General features: G+C 33.3%; 1 non-coding gene and 1 pseudogene across 1 annotated transcript; both read left to right on the plus strand.

Annotated features, from left to right (window-relative positions):
- The first annotated feature begins 1350 nt into the window (after positions 1–1350).
- The window catches only part of LOC141506177 (large ribosomal subunit protein uL1 pseudogene), an 83393-nt pseudogene continuing 60718 nt past the window's right edge, over positions 1351–24025 (plus strand).
- Positions 23904–24005, plus strand: LOC141510550 (U6 spliceosomal RNA). Its single transcript, XR_012475018.1, has one exon. It is a non-coding gene; the product is annotated as a U6 spliceosomal RNA (small nuclear RNA).

The raw sequence follows: 24025 nt of genomic DNA on the forward strand, positions 1-24025 counted from the left end.
GCACAATGACAAAACTTCATAAGCACCAGCAAAATTTCATCTTGAGGGAAAGGTTTTCTGGGCGGTGAGGCATAAAGAGAAGTGAGGGTGCCCTTAACCAGATGGGCCATAAAACTACCAAACAAGGCAAGCATATACAAAGTAACATGATTACAGTACCGAAAAGAATGACAGGGAGGAATTTTTCTAAGACACCAGGTATGGGACTTTTGAAGAATGAAAGTATCTGATCAGCAACCTTATCAGGGCAAAGGTCTGAATCAGCAACCAAATCAAAGTCCTGAGCAATTTGTGCCAATCTACTTAACTCAAGTGTAATATTTTATAAATTTAACCCATGCAATTAAGTTCTAATTGACTCCCATTCCATTTGAGTTTCTTTGTATATAGCTTTGGTTAAACAATATTGATTGAACCTATAATCACTTTGCAGTTTCTGTTTTCAACTGTCCATTCAAACCCACCATATTGGAACATGTGTGACAAGTTTCCATGTAAGATGAATGGTGGCATTGTATCAGTCTTGGTTAAGACTTTTAACCAAGGAGGGTATGGAATAAAGGCCCATCTCCTCGTGTCACTGTTGGCACTAGATGCAGATGTCGAGAACAATGTTAGAAGAGTCATTAGCTTCAATATGTTCTTCATTTCTCTGCTCCTCTTGGATTTCACACTTCCTCATCATCCTCGTCTCCTCCTCCTCCTTTATTCTGGTTTCCACATTCGTGTGTGCATTGCTGGAAACCACTGGTCTCTGTTTCCTGTTGAGATAGAAAAAGAACCTAGACCCCACATTAGTACTTTATATGGACCTAACCATGCCTGTTTTGCTTCTGAGGTCCATTGATGTGGGGATGTAAAAGCAGAGTCACCTTTCAATAGTTCATATAAAGTTCTCATCAGGGTCAGAGGAATGAGGATGCAAGCCAATTTTGGAAATCATTCAAGGTTTATCTTTTGCCAATTTATCTGCAAAAGCCATTGAGTAATATGAGAAGCATTCACAATGAAGCCAAGATAGGAAAAAGGGGGTTGTGTTTGAATTTTATTAGGGGCTACGAGCAGGCCTAGTTTTTTTTTTTCAATTCTAAAATAACTGCTTTACTAATTTCTTGTAAAATTACCTAAGAGTGTGCTGCTAATATATCATCCATATAATGACAAATATATGCCTCCGGCCACATTTTTCTAGGATATTGTAATGCTTGAGCCACATACAATTGACACAAAGTAGGACTATTAGCCATTCCTTGTGGGAGAAACTTCCATTGGTATTTTAACATGGGGATATTGTTATTAAACTGAGGTACAGAAAAAGCAAATTTCTCTTTATCTTTGTCCTTCAGGGGTATGCTAAAGAAGCAGCCTTGTATGTCTATAATCCATATGGTGAGCGCCACAGGAGCACTGCGGGGAGGGGAAGACGGCCACCCAAAAGAGTCCTTTCCCCAAGCCCCACACCACATGCCCTCTCGGCAGGAGGATGCCTTTCCTCTCTGCCCTGCCCTCACTGGGTTTTTTCCCAAAGCTTTTCCCCACTATCTGCACTTTGGGGGACGGAGGGCCCCAAACATAGGCAACTGTCCTTGGCCCAGCCTGGACAGGCACTCTGACCAACCCTAAGGGTGAGCTATTTATTTTACTTTCAGTTTGGCTAGCCCATATTTCCTTCTATTCTGGTCTGAAACTAGGAATATTAATCCCCATCTTCTCACCTGACAACTGACAATGTCAGCGAGGAACTGTCAGTGTCTTCCTGCAATTATTGCAGGGTCTTGGTCCTTTCCTGCCCCTAATTCAAGTGACTGTTTGGGTGCCATTTGCCTGCATTTTTTCCTCCAGGGGCAGCCAAGCCTTACCTTTCCCAGGTCTTGTGTGCATCCGGACAAAAACGTCGTGTTCTACAAAAAGAGTCACAGGTCAGAGGAGAAGCAAACAGGCAGCTTTATTGTTCTAACTTAAATGATTACATCTACGAATCCTCTCTCCATCCCTCCAGCTCCCTGCAATTATACTCTTGGCTATCAGCAAAAGCCAGGTGAGATAGCAACAGTTTCCAATCAGGGACCAGAAAACCCACGTGAAATAGCAACAGTTTCCAGTCCAGGAACTGTTGCATGCCAGAAGAAGGCAAACAATATTAGAGCATCAAGAGGGAGATTGGAGCTCACTTCCTGAAACAAGAGCACACACTGGAGATGCCTACATGCAGAACATGCTATATTTCCCTGTCCCTGTGTTTCAAAACACAAGGAATAAGGTCATTCACATATCCCTCAACAAGTCCCCAGGGTCTTATCGTTATTCAAGAGGAACTACACAGTCAACCTCTAGTCTCCCAACAATGTAGAGCAATTTTTCATGTGGCTATGGATTGCTTTGATCTCTTCATCTGTAAATTGCCTTTGCATATCCTTTGTGGCTTTTTGTTCTGAAAATATGACTCAGTTCTCTGTATATTTTAGAAATGAGTCCTTTGTCAGAATTATTAGTTGTAAAGATTGTTTCCCACTTTGCTACATTTCTTTTGATCTTGGTTACAGTGGTTTTATCTGTGCAAAAGCTTTTCAATTTAATGTAATCAAAATCATCTAATTGGTTTGTGATGTTCTCCAACTCTTCCTGAGTCATAAATTGCTCCCCTTTCCATAGATCTGACAGGTAAACTAGTGATTGATCTTCTAATTTGATTATAGTATTGTTTTTTATGTCTAAATCCTGCAACCATTTGGATCTTATCTTGACAAAGGGTGTTAGGTGTTGGTCTAATCTAAGTTACTTCCATACTAACTTCCAATTATCCCATCAGTTTTTATCAAAGAGGGAGTTTTTATACCAATAGCTGGACTCTTTGGGTTTATCAAACAGCAGATTACTAAATCGTCTCCTGCTTTTGTACCTAGTCTATTCCACTGGTCTACCACTCTATTTTGTAGCCTATACCAAACAGTTTTGATGACTGATGCCTTATAATATAATTTTAGCTCAGGTAGGGCTAAGCCAACTTCATCTGCACTTTTTTTGCATTAAGCTCCTGGAAATTCTTGACATTTTATTTCTCCATATGGATTTACTTACAATATTTTCTAACTCATTAAAATATTTTTTTTGGAATTTTGATTGGTAGGGCACTAAACAGGTAGTTTAGTTTTGGTAGAATTGTCATTTTTATTATATTATCTCTACCTATCCAAGAGCAGTTGATATTTGCCCAGTTATTTAAATCTGATGTAATTTGTGTGAAAAGTGTTTTATAATTGTTTCCAAAAAGTTTCTCAGTCAGTCTTGGCAAATAGACTCCCAGGTATTTTATATTGACTGAGGTTACTTTGAATGGGATTTCTCTTTCTATCTATTCCTGCTGTATCTTGCTAAACATATATAGAAAAGTTGAGGATTTATGAGGGCTTATTTTATAACCTGCAACTTTGCTAAAATTGCTAATTGTTTCCAGTAGTTTTTTGGATGATTTCTTGGGATTCTCTAGGTAGACCATCATGTCATCTACAAAGAATGAGAGTTTTGTCATTTCCTTCCACATTCTAATTCCTTCAATTTCTTTTTCTTCTATGATTTCTGATGCTAACATTTCTAATACAATATTGAATAATAGTGGTGACAATGGGCACCGTTGTTTCACCCCTGATCTTATTGGAAATGCCTCTGGACTCTCCCAATTGAATATATTGCTTGTTGATGGTTTCAGATAGATACTGCTAATTATTCTGTGGAACAGTCCATTTATTCCTACACTCCCTAGTGTTTTTAGTAGGAGTGGATGCTGTATTTTGCAATAGCTTTTTCAGCATCTATTGATATGATCATATAATTTCTGATGGGCTTGTTGTTGATATAATTGAGCATACTAACAGTTTTCCTAGTATTGAACCAACCCTGCATTCCTGTGATAAATCCTACTTGCTCATAATGTATGATCCTAGTGCTAACTTGTAATCGTTTTCGTAAGATTTTCTTTAAGATTTTTGCATCTATATTCATCAGGGAGATAGGTCTATAATTTCCTTTCCCTGTTTAAACTCTTCCTGGTTTAGGTAACATCACTATATTGGTTTCATAAAAAGAGTTAGGCAGAGTTCTTTCTTTCCCTATTTTACCAAAGATTTTATATAGAATTGGATTCAATTGTTCCTTAAATGTTTGGTAGAATTCACTTGTGAATCCATCAGGCCTTGGAGAGTTTTTCTTAGGGAGTTCAGTGATGGCTTGTTGAATTTCTTTTTATGAGATAGGGTTGTTAAGGTATTTAATCTCCTCTTCATTTTACTTGGGCAACTTACATTTTTGTAAAGATTCATCTATTTCACTTAAATTATCAAATTTACTGGCATAGAGTTGGGCAAAAAAATTTTGAATTATTAGTTTAATTTCCTCCTCATTGGTGGTGAGTTCACCTTTTTCATTTATGATACTTCTTTCTTTTTTTTAATCAAATTGACCAGAGGTTTATCAATTTTATTGGTTTTTTCATAATACCAGCTTTTGGCTTTATTTATTAATTCAATTTTGTCCTTTCAATTTTATTAATTTTATTAATTCAATTTTATTAATTTCTCCTTTAATTTTTAGAATTTCTAATATGGTATTTAATTGGGAATTTTAAATTTGTTCTTTCTCTAATTTTTTTAGTTGCATGTTTAGTTCATTGATTTACTCTTTCTCCAATTTATTCAAGTAAGCATTTAAAGCTATAATATGTCCCCTGAAAGAGACACTTTGAGTAAATCTTATGGGTTTTGGTATATTGTTTCATTATTATCATTATCTAGGATAAAATGGTTAATTCTTTCTATAATTTTTTTTGGTCCACTCATTTTTAAAATGAGGCTATTCAGTTTCCAATTGGCTCTGGGTATATATCTCCTTGGCCCAATATTGTATATGCCTTTTTTTGCATTGTGATCTGAGAAAGATGTATTCACTATTTCTGCCCTTCTGCAGTTGTTCATTAGGTTTTTATGTCCTAGTACATGGTCAATTTTTGTATAAGTTCCATGTACTGCAGAGAAAAAGGTATATTCCTTTCTATCCCCATTCACTTTCCTCCATAGGTCTACCATATCTAGTTTTTCTAACAATCTATTTAGCTCCTTAACTTCTTTCTTGTTTATTTTATGATTTGATTTATCTATATCTGAGAGCAGGAGGTTGAGTTTGCCCACTAGTAGAGTGTTGCTGTCTATGTCGTACTATAGTTCTTTCAGCTTCTCCTCTAGGAATTTGGATGCTCTCCTATTGGGTGTACAAAATACTTTTCAAACAAATAAAGTCAGATCTAAATAATTGAGAAAATGTTAATTGCTCACTGTTAGGGTTAGCTAATATAATAAAAATGACAATTCTACCCAAATTAAATTATTTATTCAATGTGATACTAAACTACCAAATAACTATTTTACCAAGCTAGAAAAAAATGGAAACAAAATTCATCTGACACACAAAAGGTCAAGAATGCCAAGGGAATTGATGAAAAACAAAATGCAATGGAAGGTGTCCTAGATAAAACAGATCTACAACTATACTATAAAGTAACAGTCATCAAAATTTCCTGGTAATGTTAAGGAAATAGAGTAATGGATCAGTGGATTGTAATAAATTCAAAAGGAACAGTAGTAAATTGCTACAATAACCTGCTGTTTGGCACACTCAAAGACATTAGACTTTGGGATACTAGTTGAAAAATATTGGGCTAATGGGAAAATAGTAAGGCAAAAACTAGCCATAGACCCACATCTTACATCACATCACAAAATGAGGTCAAACTGGGAACAGGATTTAAGCATAACAAGCGACACAGTAGATAAATTAATAGACCTAAAAATACTCTATCTGTCAGATATGTATGGAACTGAGAGGAATTTAAGACAAAGCAAGAAACAGAGTACATTTATGTTGCAAAATTGATGATTTTGACTACATTAAATTTGAAAGTTTTTGCACTAATCAGACCAATGTTACCAAAATTAGAAGAAAAACAGAAACTTGGGAATCAATGTCACTTCAAGGGGTTCTCATTAAGCTCTCATTTCTAAAATTTATAGAGAATTGCATCAAATTTATAAAGTTTCAAGTCATTTCCTAACTGATAAATGATCAAACTATATGAATAGACAGTTGTCAAATGGGGAAATTAAAACTATATATATATATATATATATATATATATATATATGTGTGTGTGTGTGTGTGTGTGTGTGTGTGTGTGTGTGTGTGTGTATGTATGTATGTATTCATATGAGGACAAACTCCAAATAATCACTGATTAGAAAAATGCAAATTAACATGACTATGAAGTTGCACCTCACACATATCTGATTAGTTAAGATGACAAATAAGCACAATGATCTATGTTGGAGAGGTTGTGGGAAGATTGGGATATTAATGTATTGCTGGTGGAGTTTTAAGCTGATCCAACTACTCTGAAGAGCAATATGGAACTAGGCCAAAAGAGCAACAAAATTGATCTTACCCTTTGAAACAGCAATACCAATGTCATGTATATATCCAGAAGAAATCATAAAAATGGGGAAAATTCCACATATTCCAAAACATTCATAGCAGTTCTTTTTTGTAGTGTCAGAGAATTGGAAATATAGGGGATGAATATCAATTGGTGAATCACTGAGCAAGTTATTTTATATGAATATTATTAATACAATTGTGTTATAAATAACTATGACTGGTCAGACTCTAAAGGAGCATGGAATGAGTTACAGGAACTGAGTCTGAGTAAAGGGAGCACTGTATACATTATCAGCAACACTTTGAGTTGATTGACCATGATGAATGGAACTCCTCTCAGCATTTCAGTGATCTAGGACAACCCAAGGAAACCACCTATGGACAATGCTATCCGTATTCAAAGGATGAAAAACAAAACTAAACTAAGACAAATCTTAAATAATCTGAATGAACACCATATTCTCTTTTTAAAAACTTTCTTTTATGTATTTCTTTCCTATCTCTCATTTTTCTTACTTTTCCTTTAATCTTTATTCCTTATATCAAAAATGACTAATCTGTAAACATGTTAAACACAAATGTGTATGTATAATATCAATCTGACTGTTTGCTGCTGAGGGGAGGGGACAGGGAAGGGACAGTGGAAGGAAATTGTAATATAATTTAAAAATTTTTTAAATTTAAAAAGAGATATGAGATGGTTGAAGGAAGAAAGAATTCATTATCACAAACTCCTTTTTCTGCTATTCTCCTTTGTTGGAAGCAGTTAATCTGTCAACAAGCATTTGTTAAGGGCTTATGTTGTGCCAGATACAATGCTAAGCACTGGGGATGCAAATAAAAGCAGTCTAACACCATAGTGGAATAACTATTTAAAACATTCACAAAATGGTAGAGCTGGAAGAGATTTTAGTGTTCATATAATCCACGCTCTATGATTATTGAAATGCAGGAAGTAGAGGGCAAAGAAATAAAATTATATAATCAATATCACACAATTAACTATGGGCAAAACTGAAATCAGAAGCTACAACCCATGCCTTCCACCCCAATTTTTTTTTACTTCATTCACTTTTTCTGCTTATTTTTTCAGCATTTCAAAATATTTATGCAAATTTGAGGATTTCCTAGATAACAGGCTCCAAAATCAGGAAGTGCATTGGGCAAATAAATTAAGATAAAAGCAATTATTTGACAAGTGGTGGACATCAGATTCTTCAAGATTACAATAAACTGAGAAGTCGTTTAGACCAGAAAGATTTATCTGGGATTCTGGTCCTACTAATTGGTTTCTAATCAGTCCTCATTTTAAAATTCCATATTAGAAAATTGAGCTCTTAAAAATAATCATGAAATAAAAAAATGAATCTGAATATGTATGTGGTGTGTGAGTGCCATTTAGGTTTTAAACACTAAACAATATTATTTTTTGATATAATCAATTGAGTCAAATTGGGATAACAACAGAAATAATCCTTCCCAATGCTCCTTGATCACAAAACATCAGATGGGTTACCAAGTTTTGCCAGGGTCATGGAACAGAAAAACTTTCCTGTGGATAGTGAGGTCCTTTAGATGTTCTTGTTGGTAGGTAACATGATGCTGATATCATCAAGCCCCAGAACACTGTAGGTGCCTATAGTAGGGTTGCAATCACTCAAAGGAGTTTCACCAATCCATCTATATTTACTCTTTCATTTGTTTGCCTAAGTTTCTTCTTCTGTAAAAAGAAAATGAACACTTGTCCTTTAGAGTTATTGTGAAGATCAAATGGCACAATATCTGTAAATGTCTGACAATTAATAAATACTACCTATAAATTTTAACTAGAATTTAGCTAGAAATGTTAGGGGAAAAGAAAATGAATGAAGAAAGTCTCTTGTATTTCACCATACATTTAGATGAGCCCTCTAATTCAACAGTTACTTAGACATTTACTTTCTGTGTGACACTGGACAAGTAATTTCACCTTTGATCACTTCACTGTACTCATACAAAAATAGGGATATTAGTAGCACCAAAATTTCCAGAAGTGTTGTGAGGATAAAATGATATAATATTTACATTGTAATTTACAAACCTCAAAATATTACCTATTATCATATATTATCATTTAGAATTCCATTTTAATGTTCAAGACCTAAAATCAAAGTCTATAGTAAAAAAAATTAATTCTGATGTCAAGATAGATAATTATGTGTATATATGTATATGCATACAAACAACACACTCATTTAGATATTATAATTATTATAATTATTATTATTATTATTATTATTGACAGTAACTTTGCAAGGTAATTAAAACAGGCAATTTATACAGTAAAAAACTGAATTTAGGGAGTTTAAATTACTTCTTCAAGATCATTCATAAGTAAATTTGAGAACAAATTGAAGATAGTTCATTGCTATACCATTGACTTGTCTGCCCATCCCTTATTTAAGTTTATAACTGCACTCAGATTTTGTAACATACATTGTTTATGCTTATGCAAACACCTCCACAATATTATGTCATATAAATGACATATATATCTGTTATGTTTGTGGGACCAGGTGAAGGAGAGGGAGGAAAATAAAGGAAAAATAGACATATGAGGAAGAGGAGGAAGAAAAGTGAATGGTTGCTGAGAGGATTTTTAATCATAACTTCAACATGAGGTTCAGATCTGATGTCTGATCTATGACCTTGTGCATGTTAATCAAACTCTCTAGGCTCAATAATATTATAAAATCTTTGTCATACACATTTCACAGAGTTGTTGTAAAAATGTAATTTGGTAATATAAATGCAAGTGACCTGAAAACTATAAAATGCCTTACTAATATGAGAAGTAGGATGCAAGTACTTACTTAGTTTGGAAGAAAGGGATACATGTAGATGGGAAATGCTAAAATGAATGATGAATGAAGGAGTTGGTACTTGCCACCAAAGGAAATATATAACTTTGTATACACTCTGATGTACTTTGTTCATAATTGCTTTATTCAAAAGATTCTGGAATCTATATATCACAAAGACTAATATATTTGTAAAATGTTCCATACTCTTTGGCTATCTTCTTCAATAAAAACCCACAAACCCAGGTCTGCATGAGGTGCTCTAAATTAAACTGATTTATAGAATCTACTGTGTAAACTGTAATTATAATATTCTATGTCATTTAACTTGTTAATTTATAATCCAAAACAAGACCAAAATTACACCTATGTTCAATTCAAGTCCATAAACACCTGATATGTGCTAGGCACTGTGGTTGGTACTGATGGTAATAATGCAAAAATAAAGTTCCAATCCTCATGGAAATTAAAATCTAATGGGAGAAGGCAAGACATAAAAGGAAGTTTGGAGGGAAGCAGCAGAGGGTAATAAGTTTCTTGGTACAACTGTTTCCATTGAGCTGAAAACAAGCAGAGCTGCAAGATGTAAAGTGGAGAGTGATTAAAAATCGAAGCTGCCCTCTATAAAGGAATGTTTTAGGAGCAGTTTAGAGCTCCACCTTCCAAATCTCCAAAGAGAGGGAAGAGGAAACTTAAGGAAGTTTGACTTAGAAACATGGGGATAATATTGAGAATGGTCAACTTAACTTGGGAGGTGTATCTTATTCAGTGGAGTCTAAAGTGGGAAAAAAGGGATGTAACCCATGTGTGTGATGAATCACAAGCATGTGTTTCCTTGCATTATTTTTGTTGTAGTACATTTTTTTTATTTGGTTTATAAGATATCAATAAATTATAGTGATGTCATGGGTAGCTGTGACTTTATTTTGATTCCATGATATCTACAACTAGACTAATAAAGGTTATTATTATTTCAAAATTCTTGAAATATTAAATTTTTCAATCATATCAGAGTTCATTTAATTTTAAAATAAATAATGTATGTGTTCTTACAGAATGTGCTGATAAAAAGGGAAACCAGAAGCTCCTATTCATCTTTAACAAAGGTCAATTTTTTGTCAGCTACTATAAAGAAAATAATTTTCCCTGCTATCTTGAGAATATTTTAGGCTCTTTATTATACTTGTCAATCACTAATTTTAAACATTCATCTGTTAAGTTAACTGCATCTTGAAAGAAGTTTGAAACTGACCAAAAAGTAAAAAAGCAAATTACATTGATAATTCCATATGCAACCCAACATATCCTGAGACCAAACAGGTTTTAGATTATCATTAAGAAAGCATGGAATAGGGGTAGCTAGGTGGCATAGTGGATAAAGCACCGGCCTTGGAGTCAGGAGTACCTGGGTTCAAATCTGGTCTCAGACACTTAAAAATTACCTAGCTGTGTGGCCTTGGACAAGCCATTTAACCCCATTTGCCTGAACGAATTCTGGTAGGTATTTGATCAGAAGATTGATTTATGTCCCTTGATAATGTTCTAAGCTGTCCCTAGTCAGGGCAAGTAACTAATTTTTTTCTCAGGCTGTGTCAATGCTTTTGCACTTAAGTTTGAACTTTTTCATAATACAGAAATTTTTGAAGGTTGAAGGGTAGTTTATGGAAATAGATGACCATAATTATTTCCAGTTACGTAAGTAATTTATAAAAATTTAAAAGAGAAAAAATATAATAGCTTGAAGTCAGCATGGCTTCACCAACAAAAAATACATATTACTTATATTAATGGTTTTGATGACAGAGTTGCTAAACTAGAAATCTACCAAATTCACAGATACAGCATGTCTAGATTTATTAAACTATCTCTTAATATCCTTTTGGACAATAGAAATGTGTTCTAGATTTATAAATGTTTGAATAAACAATATGGAAGTTGGGCAACTTAGGTAATGTAGTGCTTAGAGTACTGGACCTGAAGTCAGAAGGACTCACCTTTCTGAGTTCAAATCCAGTCTCAGAGACTTAATACCTGTGTGAACCTGGACAAAATCATAACCTCATCTGTAAAATTAATTGGAGAAGGAAATGGCAAATAATGCTCCTGTATTTACCAAGAAAATGAGCTCATGAATGTTCAGAGATTAATAAAATGAATGAACATTTATCAGATTCCTTTGACGTCTGACTGTCAGGATCCTACATAACTGATACAGGCATCTAAAAAAGGATGTTTACACCTTATCAATGTTATTAAGAATCAAGATTCTGTCCATTTAGATACATTTTTAATCATAAACTTTTCTCTGTAGGAGATATATATGCCCAACTCAAATGCAACAAACAGCACAATCATAGATAAGCGTAATATCTTTGAAAGACATATACTGCTACTCCCCCCAACTTCCACTCTCAGGGAGGTAGTCAACAGAACACAATTTAAATGAGAAAATGAACTCAACACCCCAAAGTTTATTCTAAAATATTTTATCTAGTTCATCCTTTGATTCATTAATTTACACAAGTTTGCTAATAAAGAAATAAATAGGCCAACTTTTTCAAAACACAGCAGTCCCACAATGCAAATGTAATCTACCCTATTCCCTTCCCTTAAATAACCTGGTATCTAAAATCCAGGGGGAGGAAGATGCCAAATAAATAAAACGGAAAATATACTTCAAACCCTGTTGTCTGACATCCTAAAATAGAAATATCTGATACTATTTTTCATTTCATAGAACCTATTATAGTTCTCCCATCTTATTCATCCACTGTGCTTCTCTGTAACACTTCAATGACTGTATTTTGGTAAACAGCACTAGGATGTAAAATTAACTTGCTTGTCTAAAATATTAACCTGAAAACAACAGGTTACAATTAAGTATGGGGAAACACAAATCTTACATTTAAATTTGGGAGGGAAAATGTTCTAATTGCAGAATAGGACTGACCTTTCATGTGAGAAACTCCTGGGTTGGCAGAAGTTGGTTAACTAAAATGTTGAATGTGACATTGTTAAATAAATCAATTAAATCCAAGCTGGTATTAATAGACAATGTTGTCTAGTTCCAGGAATGTAAAGGTAGATCTGGCCTGCTCTGCAATTCTTCCCCATGTGGAATATTGTGTTCAATTATGAGTACAAGACATTGAAAAGGTAACATTTAATCAAACTTGAGTATCCAAAGAAAGAATATTAGAGAAGAAAGGATATAGAAATTGTCATATAAAGAAGAATTAATTAGGGATCTACGAATGCTCAAACCTGAAGAAGATAAATGAAACATACCTATGTATATAAATACATAAAGATATCTTGTGGAAGGCTAAAAGATTTATGGTGGATGATGTCAATAGGAAAAATTAGATTTAATGAATAGAAGTTATTTCAGGTAGAAAATTTCAGTACCGGTAAGGAAATATTTGCTAATAACGATCAAAAACATGAAACAATTGATCATCATTTGGATAAGATGACATAGAAATTAGGAAAACATCTGTCAAAAATTTTGTAATAATCATTACAAGTGACTGACCAAGTTCGCAGAGTAAAGCCAGGAACTGTTATAAGATCTACTGGCTTTCCCTCAGAACTAACATGAACTAAGCCTCTTAACAGATTTTGTATCCACAGAATTCAGAGAAGAAGCAAGGGGAGCATCTTTCAGCAAGTTCTGTCATAGGGCAGTGTGGGCATGCTGGGTGCAGTGAGCAGAGACCCAGTACAGGGAAGGCAGGCTGAGACCAGAAGCTAACCTAAGAACAGCAACATAAGGTTTTGCTCTTTGTATGGCAGGAGGCAGAGCTCCAGCTCAGTGGCCAGGCATATATCCAGTCAATTTGGCTGATCTGGAAGACTCAGTTTACAATACCCTGTGCTTTCAGATGAGCCCTACCACCCCCTTGATCCTGTGGAAAGCCTTGACTTTCTCCACAACAAACATTGTAACACACTAGATGTTAGCACCCTGACCCCAATACCAAGTATGTGCAGTGGTGATTGCTGATTAAGTTGATTAATATTCTAGGTGGGGGGCTCAGTCCAGAATGTGCTGGACAGATACTGCCTCAGGTTTAAGGAGTTGGTCATTAAACAGCAACACAGACAATCCACAGAAAGCTTCTGGCATCCCTTATTTGCTGCACTACTGAGGAACCCCCAGAGTTTCTAACCCTAGGGAGCAAGGCCTCTAGGAATCTCAAAACCAAGGGTCTGTGACCCAGATCCTCCCCAACAAAATACCCTAGGGAAAGTACTCAAAAATAAAGGCCAATGCAAAGTAGAGTCCATTGAATGTTACCTTGAAGTAAGGATACCAGCTCAGGGGAGAATATGAATTGGTGGCCAACCCAAAAAGATTTCCTAGAAGAGATCAGAATGGAGTATAAATATCAAATGGAAAAATTGAGAAAGGAAAAACAAAATAAAATGAACACTATGCAAGAGAAAATTAGCATCTTACAGCAAGAAAACAAATCTTTTGAAAACCCAATTATGCAACTGAAAAATATAAAAATTCCTTCAAAAATAGAATTGACCAATTGGAAAAGGAGATGCAAAAAGACAAATGAAGAAAACTCTTCTCTAAAAAAAATAAATGAATCTCTGGAAACTAATGACTTCATGAAATAGCATGTTAAACAATTTTTTTTTAAAAATGGAAGAAATAGAAGAAAATGTAAAATCTCAGTAGCAAAGCAATTGAATGGGAAAATCAATCCAGGGTAGGCAGTTTAAGAATCATAGGACTTCTAGAAAACCTTGAAGAAAAAAAAAACCTGGTTCCATACTTCAGGATAGAGTGAACGAGAAATGCCCTATCCTGGAACCAGAGAGCAAAGTGGTCATTGAAAGAATATAATCATCCCCCTCCTGAAAAGGATCCCACAATGAAAACATCAAGGAATATTATGACCAAACCACATAAATAACAGATCAAGGAGAAAATCCTGAAAGCAGTCAGAAAGAAATAATTGAAATATCAATTAGTAATAATCAGGCTGCATCAACATTAAGGGATTGAAGGGCCTAGAATATGATATTATATGGAACAAGGGAACTTAGAATGCATTCAGGAATTAACTATCTAGAAAAACAGTCTTCTCTTTCAGGGGAAAAGATGGACATTTAATGAAATAGGAGACTTTCAGCTTTTCCTGAAGAAAAGACCAAAGAAAAAGAGAAAATTTGGCCTTCAAACAGATGATTCAGGAGATACACGAAAAGGGAAAAAGAGGACAAGGGAAAAATCTGTTACTCAATAAGATGAAACTGGTTATATCCACACCTGGGAGAAAGATTCTCATAACTCTTGAAAAATGTAACTCTATTAGAGGGAATATACTTAGCCAGCAGTATTGGACATTAATGAGTTGTCCAAGCTTATGGAGTTAAAGAAAAATGATAACCCCTTAAAAAGGGAGGAGGATGGGCAGCTAGGTGGCACAGCAGATAGAGCATGGGCCCTGGAGTCTGGACTACCTGAGTTCAAATCCAGCCTCAGACACTTAAAAATTATCTAGCTGTGTGGACTTGGGCAAGCCACTTAACCACATTTGCCTTGCAAAAAAACTAAAAAATCAAACAAACAAAAACAAACAAAAAGGAGGAGGACAGTAAAGAGACAGGAGTAAGGAGGAGACTGAATGGGGTAAATGACATCACATGGAGAGGTTCAAAGGACCCTGCAATAGAAGGGAAGAAGGGAGGAGGTGAAAAATGCCTGAATCTTATTCTCATCAGATTTGGCTCAAAAGAGGGCTTAACACACTCACTAAGTTGAGTTTAGAAATTCAATTTCCCTTTCAAGTATTAAGAAGGATAGAGTGAGCGGGGAGGAAATGTGGGACTGACAGAAGTAAGGGAAGAAAGTAGGGGAAAGGGAAAGGGAAAATAAAGGGGAGGGGTTGGGTAGAAAGGGGTAAATAAACTGATGGAAATGATATTCAGAAGCAAAATATTGGGGAGTAGAGATAAGGTGAAAAAGGAGAAAATTCAAATGGAGGGAAGATAGCATGTAATTATAATTTATATTATATATTATATATTATTTTATATATTATATATATTATCATTGTAATTAGTAATTATAACTTTGAATGTGAATGGGATGAACTCTTCCAGAAAATTGAAACAGAAAGAAGAGTGGATTAAAAAACAGAATCCTATAAAATGTTGTTTACATGAAACACATTTGAAGTAGAGAAATAAATAGAGAGTAAAGTTAAAAGACTGGAGTTCAGTTGAAGTGAAGAAGGTAGGGATTGCAATCCTTATCTCAGACCAAGCATCTACAAAAATAGATCTCATTAAAAGAGACCAGAAAGGAAAGTATATACACCTATAAAACTTTCTATAGACTCTGAAATAATTTCAATTCTAAATACGCATGCACGAAGCAATTTAGCAACCGAATTCTTAAAGGACAAGCTGAATGAGTTACAGGAAGACACAGAAAGTAAAACTCTACTGGTAGGTGACCTCATCCTCCCTAACTCAGAATTAGATAAATCTAACCATAAAATAAACAAGAAGGAAGTAAAAGAGATAAATAGAATGTTAGTAAAACCTAAACATGATAGACCTTTAGAAAAAATTGATTTGGGATGGATAGAAATATACCCTTTTCCTGCAGTACATGGCAGCTACACAAAAATTAACCAGTACAAAGACATAAAAACTTCATAGTCAAATGTAGAAAGTCAGAAATATTAAAAGCATCATTCTCTGACCATGATGCAATAAAAGTCACAAGCAATAAAGGCCCATAGAGAGATAGGCCTAAAACTAGTTGGAAACTAGAGAACCTCATTTTAAAGAATAAGTAGATCAAATAAGAAATCATATAAAATAATAAATGATTTCATCTAAGTCAATGACAATAATGAGGCAACATAGCAAAACGTATGGGATAAAGTTGAAGCAGTTACTACAGGATATATTATATCTCTAAAGGATTAGATGAATAAAAAAGAGAAAAAAGGAAATCAAATCATTGAGCATGAACTAAAGTTGGAGAAAGATCAAATTAAAATTTTACAATTAAATACCAAATTTACACATTATAAAAATTAAAAGAGAAATTAATAAATTAGAAAGCAAGAAACCTTTTGAACTAATGAAGAAAACTAAGACTTGGTTTTATGAAAACCTAATCAAATAGATAAACCTTTGGTTAATTTGATTAAAAAAATACCAAATTGCTAATAACATAAATGAAAAAAAAGTTAATTCACCACCAATGGGGAGGAAATTAAAGCAATAATTCAGAACTATTTTGCCCAACTATATGCCAATAAATTTGATAATCTAGGTGAAATGGATGAATATTTACAAAAATATAAATTGTCCAGGTTAAATGAAGGAGAAATTTAGTATTTGAAGAATGTTATCTCAGACAAAAAAAATTCACCAAGCCAACAATGAACTCCCTAAAAAAAAATCTCCAGGGTCAGATGGATTCTATCAAACATTCAAGTAATAATTTGTTCTAATGCTCTATAAATTATTTTCAAAAAAACATGTTTAGATGTCACCCTAATTCCTTCTATGAAACTAAGATGGTGCTGATACTTAAACGCAGAAGAGTCAAAACAAAGAAGAAAAATTATAGACAAATCAATTAACGAATATGGATGCAAAAATCTTAAATGAAATATTAGCAAAGCAATTAGAGCAAATTTTCACTAGTATAATACGATAACCAAGCAGGATTCATTCTAGGAATGCAGGGTTGTTTCTGTACTATGAAAACTATCATCATACTTGACTATATCAATAGCAAACCTATCAGAAATAGTATGATGATATCAGTCATTGTTGAAAAAGTCTTTGACAAAAAGCAACATCTTTTCCTACTAAAATAGAGAAAGTAGGAATAATAAGGATTGCAATCCCTACCTTAAAATAAGTGGTACCTATCTGAAACCATAAATAGGCATTATATAAATGAGGATAAGCTAGAAGCATTGCCAATCAGATAAGGGGTGAAACAAAGATGTCCTTTATCACCAATATGTTACTTTTTTAATAGGGGCATGAAAGTTCATCCCGTATTACTGTGGCTTAAAATGAACAAGTGAAGTAGTTAGTCAATTAAATAGTAAAAATAGCTAGATCTCTTTATTTATTTATTTATTTATTTAGTATTGATTTTCATTCATATACACATGTACATTTTTAAGTTACAAAATTTTCTTCCACCCTTCCTTCCCAACCCCTTCCCCTCAGTGGTGAACAATATTGTATTACAAATGTTACCTTTAGCAATAAGAGAAGAAGAAAAAATAGAAGGAATTAGAACTGAGAAGGAAGAAAGAAAACTCTCACTCTTTGCTGATAATAGAATGGCATAACTAGAGAACCCTAAAATCATCTAAAAACTCCTTGAATCAATTAGCAACTTTAGCAAAGTTGCAGGATACAAAATAAAGCCACATAAATCCATCAATTTTATTTATTACTAACAAGATATAGCTGCAAGATTAAGAATGAGAAATCAGACAATATAAAATACTTGGAAGTCTAACTGCCATAGTAGACTCAGAAAACTATGAAAACAATTATAAAATATTTTTCACACAAAAGGAAATCTGATTTAAATAGCTGTGCACATATCAACTGTTCATGAATGTGCCAAGCTAATATAACAAAATTGGCAATTCTACCTAAATTAAACTATTAATTTAGTGTCATACCAATCAAACTTCCAAAACATTACTTTAGTGAGCTAAAAAATTGTAACTAAACTTATATGGAGAAACAGTGATGAATATCAAGGAATTTAATGGAAAAAAAAAGCAAACGAAGCTGGTTTAGCCATACCAGATCTAAAATTATAAAAGAGACACCAGTTCTCAAAATTGTCTAGCACTGGCTAAAAAATAGAGTGGTAGATCAGTGGAATAGATTAAGTGCAAAAGAGATAGAAGGAAATGATTAGTGTAATCAATTCTTTGAGAACCCCAAAGGGTCCACTTTCTGGTATAAGTACTCACTCTTTCATGTACACCAAAATTGGCCATGTACTAGGGCACAAAATCCTTATAATCAAATGCAGAAAGGCAGAAACAATAAATACAAATTCCTCAGACCATGATGAAATGAAAATTTCATGTAATAAAGGGGCATGGAAAGATAAACCAAAAACTAATTGGAAATTAATTATTTTTTTCTTAAATAATGGGTGGATCAAAGAGCCAATAATAGAAATAATCAATAATTATATCTGAGAAAATGATAATAGTGAGACAAAATACCAAAATTTTGGGGGTATACTCAAGGCAGTTTTGAGGGAAAAATTTATATCTATATAAATAAAATGAAGAAAGATATCAATGAATTGGGTATGCAAGTAAAATAGTTTGAAAAAGAACAAAGTGATGATTCCCTAATTAAAATACAAATTAGAAATTCTGAAAATCAAGGAAGATATTAATAAAATTGAAAGTAAGAAAACTATTGATCTCATAAATAAGACTTGCAATTGATTTCATGAAAAAAGCTGAGAAAAAAGACAAAACTTTGTTAAATTTGCTCAAAAGAAAGAAAGAACATAACCAAATTACCAGTATCAAAAATGAAAAGGGTTAACCACCAATTAACCACCAATGAGGAGGAAATTAAATAGATAATTTGTAGCTCCTTATGCCAATAAATTGGACAAACTGAGTGAAATGGTTGAATATTTACAAAAGTACAAACTGCCCAGATTAATAGAAGAGAAAATTAATTACTTGAATAACCACATTTTAGAGAAATGAATTGAAGAAACCATCAAGAAAGTCCCTAAGAAAAAAGTATCCAGGTTCAGATGGATTTACAAGTGAATTCTACCAAACATTTAAGGAATATGATTCCTATTATACATATATTATTTTTTTAAAATGAGAGAGGAAGGGCGTCTGCCAAACTCCTTTTATGACAACAACATCATGCTGATATCTAAACCAGGAAGAACCAGAACAAAGAAAATTATACACCAATATCCCTAATGAAAATTGATGTAAAAATCTTAAGTAAAATTATAGCAATGAGACTAGAGCAATTTATTGCTAGGATAGTACACCACGAACAGGTCAGATTTATACCAGGTAGACAGGGATGGTTCAACATTAGGAAAACACTCAACATAATTAAACATATCAATAGCAAAACCAACAGAAATCATATGATTATCTCAATAGATACTGAAAAATCCTTTGATAAAATACAACATACATTCCTTTTAAAAACACTAGAAAGTTTAGGAATAAAAGTTTTCCTTAAAATAATAAAGAGTATCTCTCATCTAGAAACATCAATGAACATTATATATAATGGGAATAAACTCAGAGCATTTATAATAAAATCAGGGATGAAACAAGGATGCCACTACCACCATTACTGCTCAATATATAGAATTAGAAATGCTAGCTATAGCCTTGAGAAGGAAAAGAAATTGAAGCAAGCAATCAAAATTGGCAATGAAGAAGCAAAATTTTTACTCTTTGCAGATGATATGAAGCTATACTTACAAAACATGAGAAAATCATCTAAAAACTCCTTGAAACAATTTACAAATTCAGCAAAGCAGCAGGATATAAAATAAATCCACATAAATCATTAGCATTTCTATATATAAACAACAAAGCCCAAGACCAAGAGATAGAAAAAGAAATGTCATTTAAAATAACCATAGACAACATAAAATATTTGGGATTCTACCTCCCAAGAAAAACCCAGAAAACTGTATGAACATAAATAAATAAAAAATAAAGCACTTCTCACTCCAATAAAGTCAGATCTAAATATTTGGGAAAATGTCAATTGTTCATGGTTAGGTCAAGCTAATATAATAAAGATGACAATTCTATCAAAATTATATTAAACTATCAAATAACTACTTTACTGAGCCAGAAAAAATAGTAACAAAATTCTTCTGGAGCAAAAAGAGGGCAAGAATAGCAAGGGAACTGATGGAAAAAAAATGTAAAGGAACATGGTCTAGATCTACCAGATCTAAATCTGGTACTGGTTATGAAATAGAGTAATGAATCAGTGGATTAGGATAGATCAAAAGAAGTTGCAATAATACAGCTATCTGACATTTGAGAAACCCAAAGGCATCAGTCTCTGTGATAAGAACTCAGTATTTGACAAATATTGTTGGAAAAACTGGAAAAATATACTGACAAAAATTAGGCATAGATTCACATCTCACACCCTATTCCAAAATAAGGCCAAAATGGCTCCAGGAAAGAGTGACACCACAGATAAATTAAGACATCAAGAAATACTCTATCTATCAGAACTATGGAAAAGGGTAAATTTATGACCAAAAAAGAATTAAAGAACATTTCAAACTGCAAAATGAATGATTTTACTATTTTAAATTAATTTTTTTCACTAATAAAAATAGTAATAAATCAATATTGCCAAAATTAGAAGAAAACGGAAAGCTAACAAACAATCTTCAAAATTTGGAATTTTGATAAAGGTATCATTTCGAAAATATATAGAGAATTGCATCAAATTTAATAGTTACAAGTCATTCCCCAATTGATAAATGGTCAAAGAATATGAACAGATTTTTAATGAAGAAATAGAAGCTAAATGTAAAATCATAGGGAAAATGCACCAAATCACTTTTGATTAGAGAGATGCAAATTAAAACAACAATGAGGTATCACCTCATACCTATCAGATTGAGCAAAATAAGAAAATGGGAAATTGATCAATATAGGAAAGGTTGTGGAAGGATTGGGGCATTGGTGTATTGCTGGTAGAATTGTGAATGGATTCAAGCTTTCAGGAGAGTAATATGGAATTATGCCCAAAGAGCAACAAAACTCTTCATACCCTTTGACCTAGCAATTCCATTGATAGGCCAATATCCAGAAGAAATTATAAAGAAAGGAGAAACTCCTACATGTTCCAAATTATTTACAGTAGCCCTTTTTGTACTGGCAAGGAATTGAAAATTGAGTGGATGTCTATCAATTGGGTAATGACTAAATAAGTTATGGTACATGAACACTGTGGAATATTATTGCTCTACAAGAAACCATAAATTGTCTGACTCCAGAGAAGCACAGAATGTCTTAGGAGATCTGATGCTGAGGGAATAGAATAGAACCAAGATAAAAATGTGTTCATCAACAACAACATTGTGAGATGAATAAACTTGATGGACACAGCTCCGCTCAGCAGGTCAGAGGACTAGGACAACTGTATTAGACCAGATATGAACTATGTTAAATCCATCCAGAGGAAGACAAACAAAACAAAACAAAAAATACACACACACACACACACACACACACACACACACACACATACATATACACAAACCTCCAACATCTGATGAACATTTTAAAAAAATTATCTGTAATGTATCTCTTTCCCTTAAATCTAATTCTTCATACTAAAAATAACTAATATTAATCTGTAAACAAGTTCATCAAAATATATATGTACAATTCTTTGTTCAATTTAATTTATTAATTTATTTTGAATTTCATACTTTTTGCCCCAATCACACTTCCCTCCCCGCCACCCCCTACAGAAGGTAGTCTCATAGTCTTTACATTGTTTCCATGGACTACAATGATCGAAAGTGAATGTGTTGACATAGAAAATATATCCTTAAGGAAAAAAATAAAGTAGAAGAGATAGCAAAATTAATTATAAGATAACAGATTTTATTAAAGATAATAGTCTTTGGTGATCTTTGTTCAAACTCTACAATTATTTCTTTGAATACAGATGGTATTCTTCATCTCAGATACCCAAAAATTGGCCCTGTTTGTTGCACTTATGGAATGAACAAGTCTATGAAGGTTGATCATCACCCCCATGTTGCTGTTAGGGTGTACAATATTCTTCTGGTTCTGCTCATCTTGCTCAGTATCATTTAAAGCAAATCCTTCCAGGTTTCCCTGAATTCCCATCCCTATTGGTTTCTAATAGAACAATAGTGATCTATAATGTACATAAACCACAATTTGTTCATCCATTCCACAATTGATGGACATTCATTCAGTTTTCAATTCTTTACCACCACAAACAAGGCTGCTATGAATATTTTTGTACAAGTAATGTTTTTACCATTTATTTTTCATGATCTCTTCAGGGTATAGACCTAGTAGTGGTATTGATGGATCAAAGGGTTTGCACAATTTTATTGCCCTTTGGATATATTTCAACATTGATCTCCAGAAAGGTTAGATGAGTTCACAGATCCACCAACAATGTATGTGTCCCAGATTTCCCACATCCCTTCCATCATTGTCCTTTCTTGTCATATTGTTCAATCTGAGAGATGTGAAGTTGTATCTCAGAGATGCTTTAATTTGCATTTGTGTAATAAGTAGTGATTTAGAACAATTTTTCATATGACTATGGATCATTTTGATTTCCTCATCTGCAAATTGCCTTTGCATATCCCTTGACATTTAGTCAATTGAAGAATGGCTTGTTTTTTAAGAAAAAATGATTCAGTTCTCTGTATATTTTAGAAATGCTTCCTTTGTCACAAATTCTAGTTATAAAAATTGTTTCCCAATTTACTACATTTTTTGTCTTGTTACAGTGGTTTTGTCTGTGCAAAATCTTTTTAATTTAATGTAATCAAAATTACCTAATTTGTTTTTAATGTTGTTCTCTTCCTTTGTCATAAACTATTTCCCTTTCCATACATCTGACAAGTAAACTATTACTTGAGCTCCTGATTTACCTATATTTTTTAATGTCTAAATTCTATATCCATTTTGATCTTATCTCGGTCTAGAGTGGGAAGAGTTGGTGTAATCCAAGTTTCTCCAATACTAACTTCTAATTTTCCCCAACAGTTTTTATCAAAGAGAAAGTTATTATCCCAAAAACTGAACTCTTTGGGTTTATGAAACAGCAAATTACCATAATCATTTCCTGCTATTGCATCTGGTCTATTCCACTGATCCACCACTCTATTTCTTAACCAGTATCACACAGTTTTGGTGACTGATGCCTTATAATATAATTTTAGATCTGGTAAGGCTAAGTCACCTTCCTTTACATTTTTTTCATTAAATCCCTGGAAATTTTTTTATTTTTTTGGTTTTCCATATTAAGTACTTACAATTTTTTCCAACTCATTAAAGTATTTTTTGACTGGTAGGGCACTAAATGTATGTACAATTCTAACCTATTTGCTGCTGAAAGGAGGAGTATGGGAAGGGAGGGTAGAAGGAAATTTTATAACTTAAAAATATATATGTGCATATGTATGAAAAACATTAATAAATTTGAAAATCTAAAATAAATGAAAATATTAATTTAAATAAAGAAATCATGAAGGATTAGATTTTAGAAAAACATGGAATGACTTGTGAGAGTTGATGCTGGATCAGATGTACAGAAACCATAGAACATTATGTAGCTTAACAACTACATGGAATGATGAACAAACTTGAATGACATGCTGACTCCATCATTACAAAAATCAGGGATAATTTTAGAGGAACTCTAATAGAGAATGCCATCTATAGCCCGAGAGGGAATTGTGAGTTTAAGCATAGACTAAAGAGTATTATCTTCAATTTTTAAAATGGTGTCTTATGATACTTGCTTTGGCAGCACATATACTAAAATTGGAATGATACAAAGAAGATTAGCATGGCCCTACACAATTATGACATACAAACTCTTGAATTGTTCCAGAAAGTTTTGTTCCAGAAATTTTTTCT

Source organism: Macrotis lagotis, chromosome 1, assembly GCF_037893015.1.
Source record: "Macrotis lagotis isolate mMagLag1 chromosome 1, bilby.v1.9.chrom.fasta, whole genome shotgun sequence".
In the NCBI taxonomy this organism is placed as follows: domain Eukaryota; kingdom Metazoa; phylum Chordata; class Mammalia; order Peramelemorphia; family Peramelidae; genus Macrotis; species Macrotis lagotis.